Here is a 12,585-nt window from a genome sequence, read left to right as displayed (position 1 = left end):
TAATACAAAAGAACAAAAAGTACATGAGTTTCGAATTCATCCTTGAAATTAGTTTAATTATATTGATGTGGTGACAATACTTTTTGTTTTCTGAATGAATGCTTGAACAGTGCATATTTTTGATCTTGTTGTTTATGAATGTTAAAATTGTTGGCTCTTGAAAGAATGATGAAAAAGAGAAATGTTATTGATAATCTGAAAAATCATGAAATTTATTCTTGAAGCAAGAAGAAGCAGTGAATAACAAAAGCTTGTGAAAAAAATAGCGAAAAAAATATAAAAGAAAAAGAAAAAGCAAGCAAAAAAAGCCAATAGCCCTTAAAACCAAAAGGCAAGGGTAAAAAGGATCCAACGCTTTGAGCATCAATGGATAGGAGGGCCCAAGAAAATAAAATTCAGGCCTAAGCGGCTAAATCAAGCTGTCCCTAACCATGTGCTTGTGGCATGCAGGTCCAAGTGAAAAGCTTGAGACTGAGTGGTTAAAGTCGTGATCCAAAGCAAAAAGAGTGTACTTAAGAGCTTTGGACACCTCTAACTGGGGACTTTAGCAAAGCTGAGTCACAATCTGAAAAGGTTCACCCAGTCATGTGTCTGTGGCATTTATGTATCGGTGGTAATACTGAAAAACAAAGTACTTAGGGCCATGGCCAAGACTCATAAAAGTAGCTATGTTCAAGGATCAACATACTTAACTAGGGGAATCAATAACACTATCTGAACTCTGAGTTCCTATGGATGCCAATCATTCTAAACTTCAAAGGATAAAGTGAGATGCCAAAACTGTTCAGAAGCAAAAAGCTACTAGTCCTGCTCATCTAATTAGAACTAATACTCATTGATATTTTGAGATTTATAGTATATTCTCTTCTTTTTATCCTATTTGATTTTCAGTTGCTTGGGGACAAGCAACAATTTAAGTTTGGTATTGCGATGAGCGGATAATTTATACGTTTTTTGGCATTGTTTTTAGGTAGTTTTTAGTAGGATCTAGCTACTTTTAGGGATGTTTTTATTAGTTTTTATGCAAAATTCACATTTATGGACTTTACTATGAGTTTGTGTATTTTTCTGTGATTTCAGGTATTTTCTAGCTAAAATTGAGGGACCTGAGCAAAAATCTGATAGGAGGCTGACAAAGGACTGCTGATGCTGTTGGATTCTGACCTTACTGCACTAGAAATGGATTTTCTGGAGCTACAGAACTCCAAATGGCGCACTCTCAATTGCGTTGGAAAGTAGACATCCAGAACTTTCTAGCAATATATAATAGTCCATACTTTATTCGAGTTTAGATGATGCAAACTGGCGTTCAACGCCAGTTCCATGCTGCATTCTAGAGTAAAACGCCAGAAACACGTCACAAACCAGAGTTAAACGCCAAAAACATGTTACAACTTGGTGTTTAACTCCAAGAGAAGCCTCTGTACGTGTAAAGCTCAAGTTTAGCCCAAGCACACACCAAAGTGGGCCCCGGAAGTGGATTTCTGCACTTAGACTTATTTTTGTAAACCCTAGTAACTAGTTTAGTATAAATAGAACTTTTTACTATTGTACCTAGGGGTCTTTTTCCCTATTTTCGAATTCATATATTATTTGGGGGGGCTGGCCATTTGGCCATGCCTGGACCTTCATCACTTATATATTTTCAATGGTGGAGTTTCTACACACCATAGATTAAGGTGTGGAGCTCTGCTGTTCCTCGAGTATTAATGCAATTACTACTATTTTCTATTCAATTCAGCTTATTCTTGTTCTAAGATATTCGCTGCACTTCAACATGATGAGTGTGATGATCCGTGACACTCATCATCATTCTCACTTATGAACGCATGACTGACAACCACTTCTGTTCTACCTTGGATCGACCGTGTATCTCTTAGTCTCCATTCCGAAAGATCGGAGTCTTTGTGGTATAAGATAGAATTATTGGCGGCCATTCCTGAGATCCAGAAAGTATAAACCTTGTCTGTGGTATTCCGAGTAGGATCTGGAAAGGAATGACTGTGACGAGCTTCAAACTCGCGAGTGTTGGGCGTAGTGACAGACGCAAAAGGATCACTAGATCCTATTCCGACATGATCGAGAACCGACAGATGATTAGTCGTGCTGTGACAGCGCATTTGGACCATTTTCACTGAGAGGATGGGAAGTAGCCATTGACAACGGTGACGCCCTACATACAGCTTGCCATGGAAAGGGGTAAGAATGATTGGATGAAGGCAGTAGGAAAGCAGAGATTCAAAAGGGATAAAGCATCTCCACACACTTATCTGAAATTCCCACCAATACTTTACATAAGTATCTCTATCTTTATTCTATGCTTTATTTATCTTTATATTCAAAAATCATTATAACTATTTGAATCCGCCTGACTGATATTTCCAAGATGACCATAGCTTGCTTCATACCAACAATCTCCGTGGGATCGACCCTTACTCATGTAAGGTTTATTACTTGGACGACCCAGTGCACTTGCTGGTTAGTTGTGCGAAGTTGTGACAAAGTGTGATTCACGTTGAGAGCTCCAAGTCTTTGGCGCCATTGTTGATGATCACAATTTCGTGCACCAGACTACAGGTCCAAAGACTTCACGTTTTGCAAATGAGTCTAATTTAGCCTTCATGGCTTCTTCCCATTTCAGCCAATCATTTCTTTGTCAAAATTCTTCGACTAATCTTGGCTCAAGATCCTTACTTTCATGCATGATATTTAATGTCACATTATATGCAAATATTTCATTGACAATTGTCTTATTTCGGTCCCATTTCTCTCCTGTAAAGACAAAATTTATCGAGATATCGTCATTTTCACAATTTTCAGGTACCTGAACGTCTTCTAGCATTAAAATTATATCAAAATTTTGGACAACTGCAGGTGTCTTTACAATGTCTTTTTCAACAGGAATCGTATTTACCTCTTTTCTTTTTCGAGAATTTTTGTCTTTAGAACCGACAGGCCTGCCACGCTTCTGGCGTGAATTTGCTTGAGTGGCTACTTGTCCTACTGGGACATCAATTCGAATTGGGACATTTTCCATTGGTATATAAGATTTGGTTATCCTCTTTGTATCAGAAAATGCATCAGGTAATTCATTTCCTATTCTTTGCAAATGTATAATCTTTTGAACTTCTAGTTCACTTTGCCCTGATCGAGGATCTAAATGCATCAACGATGATGCATTCCAATTAAGTTCCTTTTGAGGAAGCTTATTCTCTTTCCCTAATGTTGAAAATTTTGATTCATCAAAATGACAATCCGCAAAACGGGCTTTAAATACATCCCCAGTTTGTATCTCAAGATACCTTACTATAGAGGGAGAATCATATCCAACATATATCCCCAATTTTCTTTGGGGTCCAATTTTGGTGCGATTAGGTGGTGCAGTGGGAACATATATCACACACTCAAATATTCTTAAATGTAAAACATTTGGCTGCTGGCCAAAAGCTAATTTCATAAGAGAGAACTGATGGTAACTCGTTGGCCTCAAACGAATAAGTGCTGCGGCATGTAAAATATCATGCCCCCAAACCGAGGTTGGGAGATTTGTTCTCATAAGCAAGGGTCTAGCAATTAATTGGAGGCGTTTAATAAGTGATTCTGTTAACCCATTTTGTGTGTGAACATAAGCTACTGGATGTTCAACACTTATTCCATTAGCCATACAATAAGCATCAAAATCTTGGGAAGTAAATTCACCAGCATTATCAAGACGAATTGCTTTGATTAGATTTTCTAGAAATTGTGCTTTTAATCAAATAATTTGAGCCAGTAATCTCACAAACGCCAGGTTGCGAGAAGACAATAAGCACACATGTGACCATCTCGAAGATGCGTCTATTAGGACCATAAAATATCTAAAAGATCCACATGGTGGATGAATAGGTCAACATATATCGTCTTGAATCCTTTCTAGGAATTCAGGGGACTCAAATCCAATCTTTACTGGAGATGGCCTTAAAATTAACTTCCCTTGAGAACATGCAGCACAACAAAATTTACTAGATTTAAGAATCTTCTGGTTCTTTAGTGAATGTTCATGGGAGTTTTCAATAATTCTCCGCATCATGGTTGTTCCCGGATGACCCAATCAGTTGTGCCAAGTTATGAATTCATTTGGGCTAGTAAACTTCTGGTTTACAATGGCATGTGATTCAATTGCACTAATCTTGGTATAATACAACCCATATGAAAGTGAGGGTAACTTTCTAATATAACATTTTTATTTAAATCATGAGTTGTGATACATAAATACTCATGATTTTCCTCATTCATTGTTTCAATATGATATCCATTTCGACGAATATCTTTGAAACTCAACAAGTTCCTCAGTGACTTGGTAGATAATAGTACATTATTTATTATGAATTTTATTCCTCCGGAAAACAAAATTATAGCTCTTCTGGAGCCTTTAATCACATTGCCTGAGCCAATAATAGTATTAACATATTCTTCTTTTGGCACAAGATGGGTAAAATATATATCACTTTTGAGAATAGTGTGTGAACTTGCACTATCCACAAGGCAAATATCTTCAAAATATGTCATTGCCATTTTTCTTCAAAGACAAATAATAATAATAATAAAATGAGTAAAAGTACATACACAGTAAAATTATTCACATGGATACTTAACAAACACACATATTAAACTATTCCATCATTGATCAAATAGCCAATATTTCCTTCAGGATCCTCAAAGAAATTAGATACATCATAATGAGTGGTGGAATTTTCATAATTTGAAACAAAATTTGTTTTCTTTCCTTTGTCATCCTTTTTCAAGGATGCTTGATAAAGATCAACTAGGTGCCTTGGGATACGACAGGTACGTGACCAATGGCCCTTTCTACCACAAAGGAAGCATTTATTCTCAATTGATTTACTTTGCCCATTGTTTCTTTCTTTATCACACTTCTGGTGAGATCCTTTGTGAACATAATTCCTTTTCCTTCCATAATTTTTCTCGTTACTAAAACTTTTCCATTTATCTCTTCTGAGGTAATGGTATGCCGCATTTACTTCAGGAAATGGGGCGGCACCAGTTGGGCGCACTTCATGATTTCTCAAAAGTAACTCATTGTTGCGTTCAGCAACAAAAAGGTAAGAAATTAAGTAAGAATATTTTAAATTATTTTTCTCGATACTGCTACTGCAGGAGCACATTCGATGCATGGAAGGTTGAGAAAATTTTCTTTAACATATCGGGTTTGAGGAAGTATCACCGTCTTTTCATGATTATATCTTTTTCAAGGTCTTTCCACAGATCTGTAAGATCTTTTAATGTGAGATATTCACTTTTCAATCATACGTCAAGATGACGACGAAGAAAAATTATGGCTTTGGCTATATCCTTCTGAGATATATTATTTTCAGCCTTAATGGTATCTTTAAGATCCATTGAATCAAGATGGATTTTAGCATCTAGTATCCATGGTAAATAATTGTTTCCAGATATATTAAGAGTATTGAATTCAAGATGAGAGAGTTTCAACATAATGAAAATTTGTTACCTGAAGTCTTCCTAAAATTTTGTTAGAGTTTCGTACTGATAACATGTTGCGAAATAAATAAATAAGGAAGATAAAATAAAGAAGTGTAAATAGAAAACTCTAGTATTAATATTCACTAATATTAATATCCTACCATAATAACGATAATTTATATACTAATATTGTATTTGTAGTATATGAAGAGAGAAAGAGAAAGAAAAGCTTTATATTGTACGTAAAGAAAGAAAAAATATTTTATTGATGTGTGTATATAACTTCAGATCATGTCCTATTTATACATGAATGAATGTATGAAGGGTTTATTTTTCAACCTTCATTTAATGAGATTCTCTTAGTAACATGATCATTTTATCATAAAAAAAAGTTGAACAGTTCAATAAACATCCACTTTTGTTTTTAGGAAAAACAACCATTTGTACCCATGAACTTTACGAACGCTGACAAAAGTACCCATTAAAGAAGGAAACTAATATTGTATCCATTAAAGATGGATTCCGTACGACAAAAGTATCCAAATCCTAAATTTATGTTGACTTTTTAATAAAATTCTAGAACTACCCCATCCTTTATCTTCAACCCCTCCTCTCTTCTTTCTCAAATCTCAAACACCTCCATTGCCACTATCTTAGCCACCTTCTATTCTCTACTACTCTACTAACCACCACTGCCACCATCTTTCCACACTGACGATGACAAAGACGACAACAAGGCAACCAGGCAATCCATCCGTTCCCACGCAACGTTAGATGGAGAAGTTCCGGAAGTAAGAATAAACCGAGATCCAGCGCGCAAGGTCCTGTGGTGCGATTCAAATCCTCCTAGGTCTACTTCAAGCTCATGGACTCCATGAAAAAAGGTTCTATATTTACAACAGTACAAATTACAAATTTATTATATAATTAATGAAGTTGAACTTTCTCACTCTCCCAAATCACCACCATCATGTGCAAGATTCCTGTGTTACTCACATGCGACTTCACCAAAACAATCTTGCCAAAGTTTCAATTTTTAGCATCCAAAGGTGCTTCTCCTTCTGACATTGTATTGAAAGTGATGGAAGAAGGGTGGTGATCGTAATAGCGGTAATAGAGTGTTGATAGGATTTGAGATTGGAGAAGTGATGATGAGAAGTAAAATTAAAAGTTAGAATGAAGTTGGTGTTTATGGCTGTGACAGTGGAGAAGGAGGAAGATGAGGCTGACGGTTGGTGACAGTTGATGATGGTGGCGGTGACGATGGTGTTGGTGAAGGAAGTGGTAAAATTGATGAAAAAAAAAAGAGAGGGTTGAAATTTGGTGAAAGGAGTATTGAGATTAGCGTTGGAAAAATTATAATTTGAGATTTTTAGGTATTGAGATTACGGTTTAAGTAATGGAGGTGTTTGAGATTTGGAAAAGAAGAGAGGATGGGTTGAAGATAATGGTGGGGTAATTTTAAAATTTTATTAAAAAATTAATATAAATTTAGGATTTGGGTACTTTTGTCGTACGGAATCCATCTTTGATGGATACAACGTAAATTTTCTTCTTTAATGAATACTTTTGTTAGCGTTCGTAAAGTTTATGGTATAAATGGTTGTTTTTCCTTTTTATCACAACAATAAATACCATAGAAATATAGCGGCTCGGTATTAAGAAGAAACGAAAAAGACAAAGTTGCCCTATGTTTGAACTTTGAATATATATTCTATTTAAGATAGCTATTACATGGTTGGCTACATATTAATGTTGACTATGTGGTTATTATTCAATCAATTCTATTAAGTAGTCACTAAAGATCTAGCTTACAATAAATTAATAAATATTTTTAAATTAAATTTTATATTAATTAATTATCATTAATTAATAATTATTTAAATTTTATTTTTTAAAAATATAAAACTATTAATTATTAATTACAGTTGTTTAAAAATACTTTTCCTTATTCAATTAGGAAAAACTGAACCTCATGCGTCAATGAAAGGCTTATACCTATGTATTGTCACTGTCGTCTTTATCTTGGGACCACTCACCAGTCACCACTCACCACTCAATAGACTAAAAGGTTCTATGTGGTAAATGTAAAACAGAGGTTCTTTTCTTTTCATATATTTGTTTGTTACTACTAGATTATTATTACTTGGTACATTTGCTTTAAATCTTGTTTTCGAAAATAATCACATATATTTATTGATTCTTCTCATTATATTTACTTATAGAAATAATATACAGAATTAACTAATAATACAGTCAACTGTAACTAACTAATAGAAAACTTTAATTAATAAAAAAACAATACTCAAAAAATTAATCTAATTTTACTCACTCCATTTACGATAAAAAAAAAATAACTCCACAAATCTATATCCCTCTCTTTCAGAGTCGCACGCCTTATCCTTTTCTCTCACAGCCACTGCACGTCGCGCCCTCTCTCCCAAAACTGCCGCACCCAACGCCTCTCTCTCAGAACCACCGCATACCTTACACTTCGCATTTCTTAGATGATTCTTTTTACTGATTTTAGATATTTTTTTTATGTTTTAGATGTTTCTTCTTTTTGAATTTTAGATAATTTTTTTAATAATTTTAGTCTTTTAGATATTTTTTTTAAAATTCGAATGTTCTTCTTTTAATATTTTTTATTAGATGTTTCGTTTTGTTAAATTTTAAAATTTTTAAAAAAATTTAGATATCTCATTTTTATTAGTTTTTTTATGTTTCTTTTTATTAATACATTTCAAATATTTTTTTATTAAGAATTTTAAAAATGATTTTAAAATGCTTTACAGTGATTTGAATGTTTGTTTTTATTTAATTTTAGATATTATTTTTATAAATTTCAGATTTTTTATTAGATTTTAAATGTTTTTTTATGATAATTTGAATTTATATTATTACAAAAAAATAAAAAAATTACTAGTTAGTTATTACGGGTAGTTGTACCTTTATTGATTACCTATAAAAAAGGTAAATATTTCAATAATAATATATTCACACAAATTACAAATCATTACATGATTTAGTCAAATATATTAAGCTAAAAATGTCAATTCTTTTAATTGTTCACAATATAATTTTTATTGAAGTATTCACCATAAAAAAATGTATTATTAAAGAGTTCTGCAAATATCACAAGACATTCTTGTGTTGGTGGATTTGATTTTGAGGAGGTCGTATGTGTAGTGTTCGGTATTGTGAATTCTGAGGGTATTTTTTGTGTGTGGTTGATGATATTTTTCTGTTCGAAATTTTGTAGTTATTTTGTTTCTCCTTTAGTGTTCTTTTCTTCGACTATACTGGACTTTTTGAATAGTACAAAGTAACCATGATAAGCTTAAAAAAGCGTACAAGAGCCTGATGAACTTATTTATTACCATTGATTCAATCATACTATAACACACATACAAGATAATTTGAAAAATAATTGAAGTAGGTTCACTTGGTTGGCCTATAAACTGATAGTGGAATAAAGAAATTCTCATTCCTCTATCTAATAAAGTTTCAACAACTTTAGACTTTGCTATTATATATGATTGTATTGTACTTGTACAACAATTATAAAACTTATTTTATTTATAATTTATTTATACAACCCCAGAGATTCTACCTATTATTGAAATGTGAATCTTTCAATTTCAATCTCCATCGAGTCGAACATTTCACTTTATCACCCACAAATCAAATTGTAGCATTAGTTAAAGATCTGAATTCAGTCTCAATGTGAAAATTGGGAAAACGAGCCAGCCAAGCTAGACTGGTAAGAAAACAATGGGCGTTGTGTCTACGTTTCCACGTGGTTGACTCTTTCAGCGTGATGGAGCAGGGTTCTAATTTCTATTCTGTGTCTGTATCATTATATCACATTCATTGTCTCTTAGCTTTTCAAAGGTGTTGCTTTATGATTCTTCTTCCAAGGGAAAAAGATAAATGGGAACCACTGGATTGGGACTCTTCACATGGTGATTAGCCATGGATTTGGTTCAACCATCAATTACTAAAATAGAAGTCTATTTATTGACCCCAAAAAGAGGAGTCTATTTGGTTGGAATGTTATATATGCAACCAAGAATTAGAAATAGAAAAAGTAAGGGTGTGTTTAATTTGTATTTTATTTTATAATTTTATTAAGTATTTTTTTAATTTTTAAAATTTTGTAAAAAATATAAAAACTAGAGGTGAAAATAAAAAATATTAAAATTCATTATTTTTATTTTTTTCTTTTTTCTAAAATATTTTAAAAATAAAAATATTAAAGATAAAATATAAAATAACACACTTTCAGTACTTTATTATCTATAAAAAAAGAAGGTATACATTTTTTTTTTTGGTTAACAGAAGGTATACATTTGATGTGGGTGAAAGATTTGCTGGCTTAGGGTATCCAATTTTTTTTCTTAATGACAACGATAGTTCTTTTTCTTTTACGGGTCTTTTAGAAACCCTTTTTTTTTTTAAGGTTTAGTCAACGAGCCTTCTAAAAGCCTTATTTTTTTTTGTCATGATTCCTAAAAGACAAACTCTCTTTTCCTATTACGTAGAGGCCTTCTTTATAAAAGATATTGTAAGATCTTAACAACGATAAGGATTTGGGTATGTACAAAAAACAAGTTAAGGATTTGGGCATAGTAATCGGGCCACAATTTTAGCTTTAGTCAAGACGGTAATGCTTTTTGTTGAAAAAATGACAAATAAGTCCCTAATCTTTTTCTTTTGCGGATATTTTTGTCTCCAAGAATTAGAAAATAGATTCATGTCCCTGACCCCTCCAAAACCTAGACAAATTTACCCTTCCGTTGAAGTGACTCCGTTGGACCTGACAGAAAAGTCTGATGTGGCTCCCGTTGCGCTGACTTGGCCGTTACGGGAGCACACATGGCATGTAACTTTTTAAAATAGGACATATTAGTCCGCCCACACCATAATAACGCCATTTCACCAAGACCCCCAATCTTTCAAATTTATTAGCCCTAATCCTTCGAATGCATAGAAACGGTGAAATGGGTGAAATGGGTGAATGAAGAGGGGGCAGCATTTCGTCCCATGGCATCAAACGGAGTATCATCAAGCTTAAGAAGAAGTGAAGGTGGAGGAAGACAAGACCAATTCGCTGCGAGCTTGGGTCTTAACGCAACAGATGACAAAGATGGCATCTCACCAAAGTGCTTTTGTGGAGTATATGCAATCATGTTCATGTCGAAGACGAGTAATAACCCTAACAGATTATTTCTGGGGTGTCCATTTTATAAGGTAAGTAAAGTAACTACGTGAAACTGTATTTGTATTAGGGTTTATCCTCAACTACCAGATTTTTTCTAAGTTCTGTGGACTGATTTGTAGGTAAGACAATCATATTTCAAGTTTTTTTTGTGGCTTGATGAGCACATTACAAGACTTGGGATCACTGATACAAGGTATCTGAGAGAGAAAGATATTGAGGATGTTGAAGAGTATCACGAGAAGTAAGACATGAAAAACAAGATCACATGTTTGGAGAAGAGGATGGTAGCTTTAGAGATGAAAAAGAAAATCCAATAGGATGGTGCATGTGTGTTGTTTTCATTGTCCTGAGTGTACTTATGTTAAGGTGTAGTAATTATTCAATGATTGAACAAGATAAATGTGATGATTTCTTGCAAGACAAATGGTGGACGAAATTGTGATTCATTTGTTATTGTATTTTGTAAAATTCATTTCTTTTCAACTATGTGTGGACACAACTCCGTTCAACTTAACCAGCAAGTGTACTGGGTCATCCAAGTAATACCTTACGTGAGTAAGGGTCGATCCCACAGAGATTGTTGGTATGAAGCAAGCTATGGTCATCTTGTAAATCTCAGTTAGGCAGATTAAATTGGTTTATGGATTTTCGAATAATTAATAATAAATAGAAAATAAAAAGGGATAGAAATACTTATGTAAATCAATAGTGAGAATTTCAGATAGGCGTGCGGAGATGCTGGAATCCTTTCGAATCTCTACTTTCTTATTGCTTTCATCCAATCCTTCTTACTCCTTTCCATGGCAAGCTGTATGTAGGGTATCACCGTTGTCAATGGCTACATCCCATGCTCTCAGTGAAAATGGTCCTATGCTCTGTCACAGCACGGCTAATCATCTGTCGGTTCTCAATCAGGTTGGAGTAGAATCCATTGATTCTTTTGCGTTTGTCATCACGCCCAGCCTTCAGGAGTTTGAAGCTCGTCACAATCATTCAATCCCGGAATCCTACTCGGAATACCACAGACAAGGTTTAGACCTTCCAGATTCTCATGAATGTCGCCATCAATTCTAGCTTATACCACGAAGATTCTGTTGGGGAATCTAAGAGATATGCGCCCGGCCTAAGGTAGAACGGAAGTGGTTGTCAATCACGCGCGTTCATAGGTGAGAAAGATGATGAGTGTCACGGATCATCACATTCGTCAAAGTGTTGTGCAACGTATATCTTGGAATAAGAATAAAAGAGAATTGAATAGAAAGTAATAATAATTGTACTGAAACTTTGAGGTACAGCAGAGCTCCACACCCTTAATCTATGGTGTGCAGAAACTCCACCGTTGAAAATACATAAGTGAAAGGTTCAGGCATGGCCGAATGGCCAGCCCCCTGAATGATCAAGAGACCGAATAATCAAAGGCTAAACAGTCAAGAGATTAAACTGTCAAAAGATGTCTAATACAATAGTAAATTATCCTATTTATACTAGACTAGCTACTAGGGTTTACATGAGTAAGTAATTGATGCATAAATCCACTTCCGGTGCCCACTTGGTGTATGCTTGGGCTGAGCTTGATCTATCCACGAGCTGAGGCTTTTCTTGGAGTTGAACTCCAAATTATAACGTGTTTTGGGCGTTCAACTCCGGATCATGACGTGTTTCTGGCGTTTAACTCTAGACAGCAGCATGTACTTGGCGTTCAACGCCAAGTTACGTCGTCAATTTTCGAATAAAGTATGAACTATTATGTATTGCTGGAAAGCTCTGGATGTCTACTTTCCAACGCCGTTGAGAGCGTGCCATTTGGAGTTCTGTAGCTCCAGAAAATCTATTTTGAGTGCAGGGAGGTCAGATTCCAACAGCATCAGCAGTCCTTT

Source organism: Arachis stenosperma, chromosome 9 (assembly GCF_014773155.1).
Source record: "Arachis stenosperma cultivar V10309 chromosome 9, arast.V10309.gnm1.PFL2, whole genome shotgun sequence".
Lineage (NCBI taxonomy): Eukaryota > Viridiplantae > Streptophyta > Magnoliopsida > Fabales > Fabaceae > Arachis > Arachis stenosperma.
This window is presented reverse-complemented; position numbering follows the sequence as displayed.